At 26.2% G+C, this 16,965-nt stretch overlaps 1 protein-coding gene across 1 annotated transcript in view; it reads left to right on the top strand.

Annotated features, from left to right (window-relative positions):
- The first annotated feature begins 950 nt into the window (after positions 1-950).
- LOC100166007 (elongation of very long chain fatty acids protein AAEL008004) overlaps positions 951-16,965 on the top strand; it is a 40,711-nt gene continuing 24,696 nt past the window's right edge. Inside the window, exon 1 of the mRNA XM_003241457.4 lies at positions 951-1,619. The gene's annotated coding sequence lies outside the window, so the exon portion shown is untranslated. The remainder of the gene's footprint in view (positions 1,620-16,965) is intronic.

Genomic DNA, 16,965 nt, shown 5'->3' with positions numbered 1-16,965 from the left:
TTAAGTATTAAAGGCGATAAAGGCTTTGCACCACAAGCAGTAAGCTGTAATAGCATATGCATATCCTAGGCATATTATGTTGTGTAAGTAGGTAATGCAACTATAATACTCAAAACAATTTAAATTGTGTATACCTATACCTTTATGATAGGGTAATATTATATGTACTTTAATTGTATATATTACGAAATGGCCAACTAACAATAATACGAAAAAGACAAGTATATACTTGTATATATACTGACTTAAATTACGGTAAACAATAAACAAACACAATATTTCTATAAGAGCAAAACATCAAAAATGTGTCTAAGGTCTACATATTATAGTCTATAGATTTTTCAATTCGTGTCGAATGATGGGTACTTTTAATAAAATAAAATTTAATTTTTAGGATAAGACGACTGATGGGTGAACTGAAGATGAAAACAATTGACTCTAAAATAGAAGTGCAAATCATACCTAAATATGTAATTTAAAAATAACGACAAATCGTTCCAATATTATAAATATATTTTTATTATTAAAAACACTTTCATAAGACACTACTCGTTAAAAAGTGAATTATTTTTGGAATTGATCTGAGGGAACCTATGCACCAAGGCGCCAACCCCCACTCTTCATCGTCGCGGGACCATGACACGATCTTCGGCCGTAGCCCGTAGGCGCCATAGCGGCAGTGCCGCTATCAATTATAGCCCATAGGCGTCGTCGGTGTCGGTTATCATATTTTTGTTATTATTATTATTATTACAAGCGAGGGACCACGACGAGAAGAAACGCCGGGTCCGTCGGGCACATAGAGCTGTTGTGGGTCTATGATCGGGCGTCGTCGACGTCGGTTGTACCGCGTTTGTTCCATGAGCGTGCGGCGTGATAACCGCGGATGCGGTAGATGATAAGACGGCGAGCACGGATCGTGCGCGTTTGTGTGTGTGCGCGGGCGAGTGTATTTACACGCGCGTATGTGCGGTCGCGTGTGTGTGCGTCTTCGCGTGCGTTTCGTCACATTGACGTTGTTGTGTGTGACCGACGTAGACCGAACGGGGCAGTGCGTGGGAGAGCGAGACGGGACCCGCGGCGGCTAGAGATCGAAATCAGGAAACGGAAAGTGGGAAAAGCCCATAAAAGTCGTCTCCGGAGCTGCTGATCTCGTCGCGTCCGGTTTTGTGGCCGGCGAAATTCTAGTGCGGCGCGAGTGTGTGCATGATAAATAACATAAATTGTAAGACATTAGTGTAATAATAATTTTTTTTTTAGGCATTTAATGTAAGTTATAAGGGAAAAATGATTTGTTGAACCGTTCGCCCGCGGTCCGCGCGCATCGATTTTTATTACCTATCGTTTGTCGCAAACGCCTTTGCCTTATCGTAACGACCGGCGCTCACGTGTGTGCAAAATTGTTTTTCTTTGTCGGCGTATTTATTGTTTTTCTTCCCGTTGAATAATTTCGATTTTCACTCGTCCAGCAGCAGTCGACAGTTTACCAGGTCTTTTTTTCCGGCCACCTAAGAGTAAACAATATGACCAACACCAAACGCTGTCCGGTAACCGGATTGTACGTCTTGTAGACGCCACTGCAAAACGTCATCCGTTCGCCAGAAAATTGTCAGCACTAGGTAAGAAAATAAAATTGCACTCAAATACATGATACTTAACCTTTTTCACCCTACCTTTGTGTTTGGGTATCATCCTTTAGTACGGATCCACAGTACTCTGGTATTCTAGTATAATAGGTACATACCACCCACAGGACTTAATTTCTAGTTTGGTATCTATATGATAAAAGAACGTTGTGTGTGTATGTCAAACCACTTGAACTCTTCTTTATACTCTAAATATTTATACACCCACCACCTGACCCGTTGATGAATCTCTAGAGCATCAAAATGGGACAAAATGCAAATCACAACTCATCGTTCAGCTACCTATATAAAAATATATTAGTATGTAAAATTGATATTGCATGAAGTTATTACATGTTTATTCTTATTTAGATGTTATTTTATTAAAATGCGCTGTTATTGTTGGGATATTACTACTGTAGCTGTTGTTTGGCTAGTAATACCTGAGTAAGGCGATAACTAATAAAATACTTGATAACAGGAGTAATAATGTATATATTTATATAGAAGCTGCGCACTTAAATCCGAGCTTAAAGCTCATATAAAAAATATTTCTAATAGAGTACAATTAAAAAATTCCATTTATGATCCTATTCTAATTTTCTATTCTATTCTAATCTAATTTTTTTATCACAATTTACTATGTACCCAAATTTTCAGGTAGTTAACTACCTACCTAGCTAATAAGTAATTTCCTCGGTAATTTCATTTAGGCCTGATATTCAGAAAAATATAATATATTATACCTACCTACAAACATTTTTTGTTTTAAAGTTCTTGTGTTTGTATATATTTTAGGCAAAGGAATATATAATAAACACATTTTGTTATGAATAAATTCTTGACATTTTATATGGGGAACCCTTTAATCTAGAATATTGGTTTAGGTTATCATCTTAACTAGTACCTATTGTAGGTAGATAAATTGTACCCGAATAATATCTTGGTTTACAGTTGTAAATGTTTATTTTGTTTCTACCTATAGGTATCTAACAATTTGAATTTATAATATAAATTTATGTTTGATAAACATAAAAATTATTAATTAATTTGAATCTAATGAGGTGTCAGTGTGTCACAACCTATTTTTGTAATTTACTGACTACTGATATCTTTCATATCTAGTAGTATTTGATTTATTTAGATTAATAGGCAGGTACTTTAAAAAGTAACTAGTGAGTTGGTTAAATATGAATGGTAAAATCATTAGTTGTACATTGTACTTTTTAAAATCAATACCTACCTAATTATTAATCTTAGCTAGTTTAAAATTTAACGATTTAATATTACCTCAATACCTAGGTACAACTCTATTAAAATATGAAATGAATAGGTATTATGAAGGTACCATTTTTTTTTAAATTTAAATTTATGAAAACGTTGGAAAAAATTGTACTTTATTTTATACTAATGAACAAATCTATATTGTATTTTAAATGGAAATTAAAATCACAGATATTTTTAAATGATAAGGATTAGGGAGTGATTTGTATATGCAAATTTATTTTGTTACGATAAAATAATATATACGTACATGTATTACATTGGCATCACATATTTACATGCCTTACCAAGTACCTACCATTCATAACAAACTTGACCCACTCTAAAACATGTACTACCTACTATTATTACACACAAAATTAGAATGATAATTAATGTCTAATTGATCCACTTTTAAATTTTAGAAACATTGTACTGACAATGTTTGCCTATTGACCTCGCTATTGATCTTTATAATATATTAAGTTTGGTGCTGGTTATTATTTAATTTATTAGTTAAAACTTTATTCAATTGTATTAGATTAAGTCAATTAATTACTGTGTTGGTAGTTATTATTTATTCAGTGACTAATGGATACACAAAGAGTCAAGTACTCTTTCTCATCAACAGTAAATTGTCAATTGGTCAAAATATTAAATTTTGAAAAAATTGAGAATGAACCTACCTTTTAATTTAAAACCAAGAACCGTTAAGAATTTAACTCGCCCAGTTTTCACCTCAAACCAATCTTTATTATTCTATTCAGATTGTCAAAGCTTTCATTAATATATTTTTAAGAGTAATTAATTATGAGCTAGATTTAATAAAATATGCGGTTAAATAACGATTGATGATTGTTTTTTACTTTTTAAATTTAATGTTGTCAAATTGTATTTGTAAGTAGTTATCATTTATTTATTATTTATTAAATTATTTTAATCTTTAGTTTCAAAAAGCTGGATGGAGTATATGTACATAAAGTTTGAGTATGGTTTCAATCCAGTTTAATTCACCTCAGCAAATCATAATGGTCTGTCAATGTATTTTTTTATATAAATTTGAATGCAATTTTGCAAATCTTATAACGTCTGATAACATCTGAAAAATAATTCTTATTAAAACTTAGTTTACAAAGTATTTTTATGATATTATATTATAGTACTATTTACAGATATATAGTTACTTATAAAAATAATAAATGATTGAAGTAAGGGTAATGTAATGCATACAGAATAAATAGGTACCTATATAATATGAGCATTAAACTTTAATTCAAATGTTAGGGTTTAAAGATATAAATTCAATTATGTAAATTACATTTCTAAAAATAACAATGTTAAGATATAATTGAAAATAACACTGTTAAGGTATAATTTCGTATAATTTAAACAATGCACAAATTTTTAAAAAATCTAAATAATGCTTAACGTTTTTGTGTCAGTATAATACTGAAAAAAATAATCAGTAAAAATATGATGTTTCGGATACTTATTTGATTTTCAACAAAATGATAAAAAAAATTTTGTAAAAAAAATATTTCGACTTAAATGTATTCATTTTTTCTAAATTATTCGAGGAAAAACGTTAAGTTTTCATTAACGTATTTAAGAAAATTAATAAATGACCAAAGATACCGATGTTTTGGTGACCTTTTCATAATTTAGATGAAAGGCTTGCGATTTAAATGAAAAGTAACAAATAATGATGAATGTAAGGTATATGTTTAAATTTATATAACTAACAAAATAACACGTTAAACACATTTGTGTATCTAAATTACAGTGATAGCTGGTTATTGTAAAAAATATTCTAATTAATTACACACAATTATTATATTAATTAATTTAATGAGAATATAAATTAAATAAAATGTACAATATATTAACAATAATGGTAGGTATTTTTTATTCAGTTTCTAGTTCCTACTACCTACCTATAGTAATGTGTATTATTGTTAAATTAATGATTGTATAAAAACAACAATGTTATTGCCTATTGGGAATTATTGTAAGGTTACGAAATTCGCGACGGGTAGACACAACCATCACAAGTAGAGTGAAATCTCGAGTAAAGTAGAGTATAATTAAAATTTAGTTGATACCTATAAATTAAATTATCAATACATTTTCTAAATTATATAGAAGATCCTAGAACCACGATTTGTAGCTTAACATTTTTAGTCTTTAGAATAGGATTAGGTACCTATCAAATTTTGAATATTAAAATTTACACAGTTAAGTTTTAAGTAGAAGAATATAATAACATAATACTGTTTTTATTCGAGACATACCTACTTATTTCAGTTTTTGCCATTTGTTTAGAATTATTTAGAAAGTATTAAAATAAGTAGGTACTTAACACTGTTAAGCCGGTATACTAGTTCGTCGTCAGTCGATCGACAAAACACTTTTCTTTAGCAATTACCGAGGCAATTACTGAACTTGTGGATAGACCGATGATGAACCAGTGTTTCGACCAGTGTAGTAATACCGGAATGCTTATTATTGTTTACCTATCTAGTATCTACTATACCTATATAAAATGTATTTTTAAAACATGTACCTATTGTTAAAATTCCTTAGGTATTTCCCGGATATATATTTGTAATATTTGTTAATATGAAAATTACATTAGTAATATCATGTTAATTTGTAGAGCGAAGATACTATTTACTATTTAGTGCCGTTTAAAAACTGATTAGAAATAAATTATAGATAGGTACCTAATCTACCATAGTAAAATGTATTTTAAGCATGTTTACAAAATATTAATTATATACCTATTAATGTTTTATTTACCTACCAAGCTGCACTACGTACCATTTAAACATAATCGGGACCAAATAACAAACTAGGTCAATTGAATGTAAAACAATTCAATTGTTCTATAAAAAAAGATAATATGTAGGTTTATTATAAATTATTGATATATAATTTTTAAATTAAAGTTTTGTTATTGTCATTGTTTTTAATGTTTAAATATCCTCTATAATATTCTTGACGTTTGCAATAATTATTTATTTGTGTTTTTTAGATTCTGAGTGGAACGATGAATGTATTGATTTTACAATGATGTGTGTTTTTTTTTATTTTTTTATTTTTTTTTGTGTCTGTGTACACGATAAGTAGTCGAAATAATGCTTCGATTTTCAACTTCAGTATCTTGTTCGATTGGAAAGTGAATATCGTTGGTGCATTGGGGAGGTCAAAATTTAAAATTCCCAGTAATTTTCAAAAGCGCCAAGAAAAACCAAAGAAAAATTAAGGAAAAACCGGAATTTTTACGCAAAATTGAATTTGGTTTTTGGTGTAACTTAAAAAAAAATGACCGTAGATACATGACATTTTGACTGAATGTTTATATTAGCATTTTCTATACACCATAACATTTTCAAAATATTTTGACTTATTTTGAGCTCTTTACGGACATTGTCAGTTTAAATCTAAGATTTTAAAATGTAATACAAGATTCCTTATTATAAGATTATCTACCTTTATCAAACAAAAAATATCTATAAGAAAGTCAAATTAAATCTCGAATTAAATTTTTATGATCGTTTGAAATTCATATTTTTACAACATTTGATATTCAATTGATTTCTCATGTAACTATTTTCTTATTTTTTTTGTAATTAAAAAACCGAATGACTGTAGATACTTGAAAATTTCATCGAATGTTTATATTAGCATTTTCTATACATGATAAAATTTTGAAAATAATTTGACTCTTTTTGAGCTGTTTATACGGACATTGTCAGTTTTAAATTTTTTTAGATTTTTTTTTTATATATATCAATTAAGTTTTATCTGTTGGGCCAAAAAGTGTAAACATTTAATACAAGGCTCCTGTATATTGTTACAATAGCAGTTGAAAAATATTAAAAATACATAGGCACTATTTTTTTTTATAAGAATTTAAAGATCGAATTTCGACAAAATGTATCAAATTTAAAATTGAATAATTATTTTGTAGTTAAAAATGTTCAATTTTTATATCTAAGGCTTGAAAATTTAAAACAAGATTTCACATAAGTAGTTAATTCTGTTCCCAAAAAATCTAAAAAATACATAAGCACAGTTTATTTTTATAGTCATTTTAAGTTCAAATTTGGACGAAATGACATATTAAAAAACCTGGAATAACTATTTTAGTTATTTTGTTGTGATTGTATAATATTATTTGTGGGTACTTGAAACTTAAAGTATACTATTATATATCTATGATAGTACCACGGTTTGTTGTTGATGTATAACGCGTTACCCAATGGATATTGTGATATGATTAATTTGAAAATTATTAATAATACTATAGATAAGTATACCTATAATATGTATGTTTAATATCTAGACTGACAAACCGTCTCCACTCAGAATCGTTTTTCTTATGCAGTGCAGATATTATATATTTGAATTCAAATTTAATACTATCCATTATACAGTGACCCACTTGTAACCTACTGTACAGCAGAGCGACATCCACTTACCCACCTTTTTTAAATATTGTACAACCATCAAATATAAAATAAAAATTCCTAATGTTGAATGGAGTTTTAATTATAAAGTATTGTATACCTACTACTTATAAGCATTATTATATACTCCAAGAATATTTAATTTATACAACACTACTTAATAAATAATAGGTATTTAGATTAGTTATTGATACGGCGTGAATTTAAAATATTATTTATAAATAAAAGTCTATGTTTATTTTGTAATGCGTGTCGAATATTCATGGTATATTTATTATTTAGTATTTACATATTTAATCTTATCCCGTAGAAATAGTAACTATATTAAACAATAATGTTCGAACTTCCAAAGTATTGAGGATAATATTATAGACATATAGATTTATGATGAAAGCTCCAAACATTTTAAAATATATTTTAAATAATAAATAAATTAGTATATTGATACCCAATGATTTTTGTTTAATCGATTAAAATATTCAATTTTTATATTTAACAAAATTAGACAATGTTACAAATTTGACCGGATTTCAGCCAGATGTTCAGCAGAGCGACATCCACTTACCCACCTTTTTTAAATATTGTACAACCATCAAATATAAAATAAAAATTCCTAATGTTGAATGGAGTTTTAATTATAAAGTATTGTATACCTACTACTTATAAGCATTATTATATACTCCAAGAATATTTAATTTATACAACACTACTTAATAAATAATAGGTATTTAGATTAGTTATTGATACGGCGTGAATTTAAAATATTATTTATAAATAAAAGTCTATGTTTATTTTGTAATGCGTGTCGAATATTCATGGTATATTTATTATTTAGTATTTACATATTTAATCTTATCCCGTAGAAATAGTAACTATATTAAACAATAATGTTCGAACTTCCAAAGTATTGAGGATAATATTATAGACATATAGATTTATGATGAAAGCTCCAAACATTTTAAAATATATTTTAAATAATAAATAAATTAGTATATTGATACCCAATGATTTTTGTTTAATCGATTAAAATATTCAATTTTTATATTTAACAAAATTAGACAATGTTACAAATTTGACCGGATTTCAGCCAGATGTTCGGTTTAGATCGAGGTTTATATTGAGCTGGGTTGTTTTAGTTTTCATTAGGTTAATACTATTTGTCTATCAAGGTTTAAATAACATAAGTTTTGGACCTTAACCTGTTATGGATTTTTTCGTACTTATATTATGGGGTATATACTTTATACACATGAGTTTATCCAAAACTAGTTATTCCTGGCCTCGGCTAAATAATTGTCAAGGTTAATATACTAGTCAATTTTTCTGTTAAATGTGAGATATAAATATATTTTTTATTTTATTTTAGAATAATGTATTTGTTATTATACTAGATAATATCTGATGTACTGCACTATCATGAAATACTATAGAAACATGACATGATGAAGTGTGTAGGTAGAGCTTTCAAATTGCATTTCAATATTAAATTGTGTATATCGTATTATTTAATTGTAAAATTATAAACATTTTGTTAAATTAAGACCCGTTTTCGTTTCTTAGGTTTGTACTCGGGTTTGTATTATATGAACATTTTCATAAAATATTAAAATAAAATGTCATGACATTATACTAAATTAATCATATATTTTTAACCATACAAACTACTCCTAAAATATTAAATTACCTGTCAGTATGTATTATTTCTTTTATTTCACCATTTTTTGCTGTTGGTTTACAAAATATGTTAGAGTTTAGTACCTAATTAAATTATCAAAAGTAATAACATTACTGTAAGCAGATTAGAGATAGATATCCGATATTGTTAAGATTTCATTGGAGTATCGAATAATTTTTTTTATAAATATTTTAGTCGATCATTCACTTATAATAATAATAATACAAGAAGAATAAAGTGTGGACGATTTTCTTCACGAACAATTTTCTTTGACGTACTTTTTACCTGCTTTCCTACTATATAAATAAACCATTTTAGCCTTAACTTAAAGTAGGTATTCGAAAATAGCGTCCAATGACATTTAACTGGAATATTTTATATTTTTATATTTAAGTGAAATACAAATAACATTGATTATACATTTATACGTCTCAAAATGTATATACCTATAATCAATGGATAGTTGACGTTTGACGGCTGATACTAAATTGTTAGCTCATTGATTATTTTCTGTTTAGGGCTTCAGTGCTTCACATTTGATTTATAACGACTGTATATTGTGTTTAAATTTAAATTTTGATAAAGGTATATACTTTTCAAAACTTGAAATTGAGTTTTGAGTACTATTGTCTCGCAATCAAATATATTATTTAATACACTTTAAACTAATGATAGGTAAATTATCTTGTACAAAAAATTAGTTCTAACAAATTATGGTAATATCCTAGGTAATTTCATTTTTTAAGAATTAAAAATGTTCTCACGAAATTGTGAAATTCTTTGTGGTTTTTCTTTTATAACTCGATAAAAATGAAATATACCTATGTCGATATACTTACCATATATTTTTACGCAATTTAGATATGGAGTATATATTTTAAATATATTTTTCTGTATATATAAAGTACGATAAAAAACACCATAAGATATAAAATAATCTTCAATATTTTTGGTTTATCTAGTTCAAGTTAATATATTGAGTAAAACTAAAAGAAAAAATAATGGGAAAATATTTACGCAGGTAACACTATATTTATAGCTATTTTGATCAATTATAGGAATTTGTTTTTTTTTGTTGTAATTCAGAATGGAATAACAGTGGAAACTTGAAGTATTTTTCAAATATTTATACAGACTTTTGAGCTATTTACAGACGTTTTTCGATTTTTGCTTGATATATACAATTATTATTTCTCGGTAAAATGTCTGTAGCTGTATTATGATTTTCTCACATTTTTTATGGCGTGTTTGAAAATAACATTTTGATAAAGGAAATTCATTAAAATCACGAACGTTTGCAAATTTGTTAGTAATTGAAAATTAATCAAATTTTTTAATTTTTAATCGTAAATCACCTACTGCTTAAAGTTTCTTTTTTTTCTGTAAATTAAAAAAAAATGAAATACAAAGCCACATAATTTTATAGTGTATGATAGATACTTATATCTTGGTTGGAGGTTAATCCAATCTAATATTCTAATATTGTTCCTAATAAAAATCTTAATTACACGATTCACTTAAATGCTAAGTGAGAACTTAACCGCCTCTATTAATGACTAGGCATGCATTCAAGTAAATCCTCACCATTTAACAGTTGTTCGTTTATCGTATTTACTAGTTTACGTTCAATAAATGTTGAAAAACTATATTAATCACATAAATAACTATCATTATATATTTTTTAATATTTAGATCTTAATAATAAGATCTTGTTCTACTGATGCGACAATATACTATGTAGGTACTATTAATAGTACATAATATTCTAAATAATATAATATTAACAAAACATTGTACCTATTGTAAATTTACAATAGTGCACCATTTTTTAAATTTCTTTAATTGTTCGGCATGTTATGATAATAAGCTGTCACGTATTTCCTGTTTTTATACACTTATTATTTAATAATTTAGAAACTAGTTTTCTTTATGGTATGCTATAGTTGCTACGTAAAATTTATACTTTGAAACTAGTTTTATGTTATTATTTAAATTATTTTTAGTATATATGCTAAATTTGTGTTAGTTTTTAATTTTAAATATTATATTATATAGTCACTGCAGTGCCTAATAATCCAACTATAATATGTAGTCAATAAATCGAGTACCTGGTGTATTAATTTAATACCTCGTTTAATACATTTAAACAAACCTTTAGTTATACATACTTATATATATAAAATATAATTACCTACCTATAAAAGTTTAACTATGAAAAATACAATTACTAAATTACTAATACAATAATTAAGTCATATCTACATTTTTTTTATGAGGAATTTATATAATATACGTTTATGTCTGTATTAAAAAAATGTACACCAATGTTTATTCCGTGTTCTATAATATTTATAATATTTATTTTCTTAACTGGTTTTAGTTTAAATCTTTCATTTTGTTTTTATTATATCAACAATTATACTTTATATAGCTATGTCCCTTATGGAAACCTGGTATAAAAATTGGAGGATTAAGGTAAATCAAACCAAATCTAATCACATAACCTTTACCCTTAAGCTAGGACACTGTCCGCCAGTCACTCTCTATAGCACTTAAATTCCGTCTACTCCAACAGTAAAATATCTTGGCTTAACCTTTGACCGTAGACTAACATGGGCCCAACATACAAGTGTAAAAAGACTTCAACTAAATCTGCGACTTCGTATGCTTAAATCTTTACTAGTCAATAACAAACACACCAACCTTAATATAAAATTACTAATGTATAAATCCCTCATCAAACCCATTTGGACCTATGGTCTCCAACTCTGAGGAAATGCAAAAAAATCAAGTTTAAATCGTCTTCAGACTTTTCGTATTTCAGTCACTTATTATAAAAGATTCCACAATCGGCTTGTACCTAACTCATTCCAATCATTTAATTAAAGCTCTTTCAGCAAATTTTATTCCGGGTAATCCTCCAAGGCGTTTAAAACATAACTGGTGTAGAGATATGCTAACTTAATATTATAATATAAAAAAAAGAAACAAATAAATAAATTCATATATATAATTTAATGTATAACCTCAATTTTTAAGCGTCATAACTGGGTGACTGCTTTTATCAAGCTTATTCATGTATTTTTATTTATCTCAGCTAATACTCTTATTGTACCCATGAGGTACATATTATTGTGTATATATAATAATAAAGGAAAAAAATATAGTTATGTATATAATATATATATATATATTATATTAAGTTACTATTTTCAACTAAAATTACGATATTAAAATAATATAATATAGTTAACTAATTAACTAATTAATTTTATTTATTTATTTGTAAATTTTAAACAGGCGAATCCCATTACAATTATTATAGACATACGTCTAGGATTTACATAATATAATCATCATTTTTATTACATTACTCTTATTTTAAATATTATAATATGACACTATGACAGTTCAGATATAGTAATAGGTATAATTGGTAAATACTAAATAGACAGGTTTAAGTATAATATATTATGTAATGTGACAATTATAATTGAAACTATTAATGTTTTTATGAATCAACTGTTTAAACGCTTCATAAAAATTTTAAAACACTCTACTCCCATCCTACGTAAAAAATTAGGTTTGTAGGTATATCTCTAGGTATAATATACTTAGGAATTCAAAAATGTAACACATTGAAAACTGCAATCACAAATTAAAAATATAATAATCATGTCAGGTCAATTAACAATAGGTAATATAAAATATTTACCTATAGGTACCTAACATTTTTTAAATTACAGTTTACCACAGCAGATAAAATAATTAACCAGGCAAACAATAATTTTAAATTTGTTTATATTTTTATATGTTGATAATAATTTAGTAAAGGTTATTAAACTTACACACAGTATTGTGATATGTATAACACAGTGTGATACTGTGGAATTGTATGGTTTCTCTATTATGTAGGTCCGGCATTTAATTTTTTGTAATCGATCCCGTTTGGACTTTTTACTACTTGGAACAATTTTATCTTATCATGTCTTTTGTATTTTTAAAGTTATTTTGTGTCGCTGCGCTATATTTGTTTTACTATTTCAATTATTAAGAATCAAGGTTCTTAGTGATTTTATTGTTTACCTAGTAAAAAAAATAATCAGCATAAATACACACATCATTGTAAAATCAATATATTCAATATATTCCGCTCAGAATCTAAAAAAATGTGAAGGATCATAATTAAAATTATAATACTAGGTACACATTTAATAATTATACGTTGCTATTTATTGCTTTAAAATGTTTTAAATAGTCATACCCAGTGTCAGGTGTAAGGGTGTGTAATGCACCGGGGCCTCAAGGCTGAGGTTGTTTTAGATGCCTCAGGTTTTTGTCCTAGATTAACTTTGTATGGATCAATTATTAACAATATTGAATAATGATTAAGAAAAAAAACTTTTTAGGAAATTACCTATCTGCACTTGATTATTAGACTGTATTATGACGTCTTATGAACTCTTATGAACTCAGTTTTATATCTCTACGTAAGATTCGATTTAAGTATAGGAATATCTACACGAGTCATGAAGTAACTTCAGTTGAAACGTTTTATTTAATTTTTGAAATCCATCTTCTTTATAAAATATATAAAAAATATATAATTCCATGATACATGATATATGTTTACTTATGAATAGCAATTTTTTATATTCGGACTTCTGCAGCATTTTAAAAAATAATTATAGTACAGTAATTAAGTACCTATTATATAATTTTGTTTAAAGTTTTAAAATTCAAACAAAAAATATCGAGTCTAGTACTCCGTAATCAAAAATAAATGTGGCAATGCATATTATTGCTATACATTATTTTGTGGCAATTAGCTTTTCCGAAAGTGACGTTCACCGACGACGCGTCATAATAGTATTATTATTTGCAGAGCTGTACATAATTCGAGTTTAGCGGCGCAACTGACTATCTTCCACCTTTTATCAGGCCAATAAAAATAATTTATACAAATATTACTGTATTTCATTTAAGATTCTGAACAGAGAAATGAATATATTCGTTTTTCAATTATGTTTTTTTTCATATCACGTTTTGAAGCAGAAAAATGCTTCAATCTTCAAAATTGAGGATGATTTCTGGCGAATAGTTAATGATTCTGGTGGCCACTTTGGAAGCTCAAAAATAAAAACAATCTTGTATAATTGTGAAAAAATAACAAAATACGGCGGGAGACCGGGAAATATTTACGCAAGACGCAACACCAGTTTACAACAACATTTTTTGTAATAAAGAAAGAAATAATTAAAAAGACTTTACATTTTCACTAAGTTCTTATAACACCAATTTCTAGACATTCTATTATTTTCAATATATCTGGCCTCTTTTTGAACCATTTATACAATTTTTAAACGTTTGATTTTTTTTTTTATTTATTTAATAATATTTTGTTTCTCCCTCAAAGAGTTAGAACAATTAATAGAAGATTCCTATAATGATTTGTCCTCATAATAATTTATATAAAAATGTCGTTCATACTAATCAACATTTTTTTATAAGCGTTTGATTTTTAAATTGTTGATATATTTTGTTATTAAATATTAAGTCAAAAAATAAGACTAAATAGTTTAGTTAAATATACCCGGTTATTTTTTTAAGGATGTTTTCTGTGTTGATATAGATTATAATATAGACACACGCATTGATGTCAAGTATGGACATTGATTTTACTTAATAGGTGTCCACTTGATAAAATGGGCAAATGGTTAATTATACTTATATAATTTAAAAAAATTTTTTTTTTATTTTTATTATTATTATACACATCATGCTATATTAATATATTATATTGTATTACCTTAATTTTTCTAGAGTATAATATATTCGTTTTTAAATATTAGATAAATTTATATAATAATATATACCTGACTGTAGAAAAAAAAAATTAAACTTTAAAAGTAATTTAAAATTTCAATATTTACTTAACTGCTGCTGCTGCTGCTAGAGGTCATTAAAGTTGCTTCACTAATTAAGATAACTAACGATGTTCTGCTGTATAATATATCATATTTTTAATTACTTAAAATTGAATTGTTTAATTAAACGTACCATTATAATATAGTTATTTCGGTTTTAAAAAAAATGCAATATGAGTATGCCTAGTGATAAAAATTTTCAAAATCTTGAAAATGTTGAAAATGTTATAATTTATCATATTAATTTCTTATCAAATAAATCTTTTGATATTATATAGTTGTAGTATATTTAACCTTCATAATTATATTTTAAAATATGTACTTTTATTACCATTTACCCGAGCATTTACCCATTTTAATATAATTTTGGTACTTGGTATTATTCTAATGAACATATTATAGTAAATTCAAAATACAAATCATTAAATATATATAATATATACCTATATCAATATAAAACATTTAACTCGGTTATAAATGTGCATTTTTATCTTTTATTAAAAATGTTGTATTTTTACTTCAGTATAAATTATAAGAGTATAATCGTTTTGCTACATTTATTGATTTTTCAATTTTTAACGGAGGTAATATTTTATTGTTTGAGTCACTTCCTCAATTTTACTCAAATTATATATTTTTATTATTATAAGTGTTTTGTTTGATTCTGACGTTATACTTGTTACAATATAAATAAAAATGAAACAGTAATTTTATAAAGTATTTTAAAAGTTTATTTAAACTTAAAAATTAATTAATTTAAGAAAAGTACAAAAAAAAATAAATTTTCAAAATTTTCAAGTTTTCAAAGAAAGTTGAAAATTTTCAAGCTTACATCTCTACGTATGCCTCTATAATATAAATGAACCAGTGGCGAAACCAGGATTTATTCAAGGGGGGGGGGTCCAAAAAATGTATTTAACTACTGTTTTTCTGTCCTTTTCCTGAGTATCTACATACATTTCATTTCTTAATAAACGCAATTTACTGAGTTTAAGACCAATAAAAAAAACACACAATTATATTATTTACATTTTAGATTCTGAGTGGAAATATAAATGTATTAATTTTACAATAATGTGTTTTTTTTTAAATTTTTTTTTGTGTCTGTCGTCACCTTTTAAGACAGTAAAAGTGCTTGAATTTTCTTCAACAGTTTCTTTTATAATAGGAAAGTGAATCTAGTTGGTGCTTTGGGGGGTCAAAAGTAGAAATTTCCCAGTAGTTTTCAAAAGCACCGTGAAAAACAAAATAAAAATTAAGGAAAAACGGGAATTTTTACGCAAAATCTGTTTTCGTGAAAATTGATTTTGGTTTTTGGTGCAACTCTTAAACAAATTACCGTAGGCACATGAAATTTTGACTGAATGTTAATATTTTCATTTTCTATACACCATACAATTTTGAAAATGTTTTGACTTATTTTGAGCTCTTTACGGACATTTTCAGTTTCCATTTTTATTAGTTTTTTTTCTATAAATATCAATAAAATTTTATTTGTTGGTTAAAAAGCTTGAAAATTTAATAGAAGGCTCCTAGTATATTGTTTCAATGACAGATGAAAAAAATTAAAAGTCTATAGTCACATTTTTTTTTTATAAGCATCTAAAGTTCAAATATTGACAAAATACGTAAAAATTACGAAAATTTGAAAATGTAATACAAGAATCCTCATATGTTTGTCTATCTTTTTAAAAAAAAAGAAATGTCTACAAGTCAAATTAAATTTTTATTCATATTTTTACAACATTTGATATTCAATTGATTTCTCATGTAACTATTTTCTTATTTTTTTTGTAATTAAAAAACCGAATGACTGTAGATACTTGAAAATTTCATTGAATGTTTATATTAGCATTTTCTATACATGATAAAATTTTGAAAATAATTTGACTCTTTTTGAGCTGTTTATACGGACATTGTCAGTTTTAAATTTTTTTAGATTTTTTTTTTATATATATCAATTAAGTTTTATCTGTTGGGCCAAAAAGTGTAAACATTTAATA

The sequence above is a fragment of the Acyrthosiphon pisum genome, chromosome A3, assembly GCF_005508785.2.
Source record: "Acyrthosiphon pisum isolate AL4f chromosome A3, pea_aphid_22Mar2018_4r6ur, whole genome shotgun sequence".
NCBI lineage: Eukaryota > Metazoa > Arthropoda > Insecta > Hemiptera > Aphididae > Acyrthosiphon > Acyrthosiphon pisum.
The sequence above is the reverse complement of the archived record's forward strand: the minus strand, read 5'-3'. Positions and strand labels throughout refer to the sequence as shown.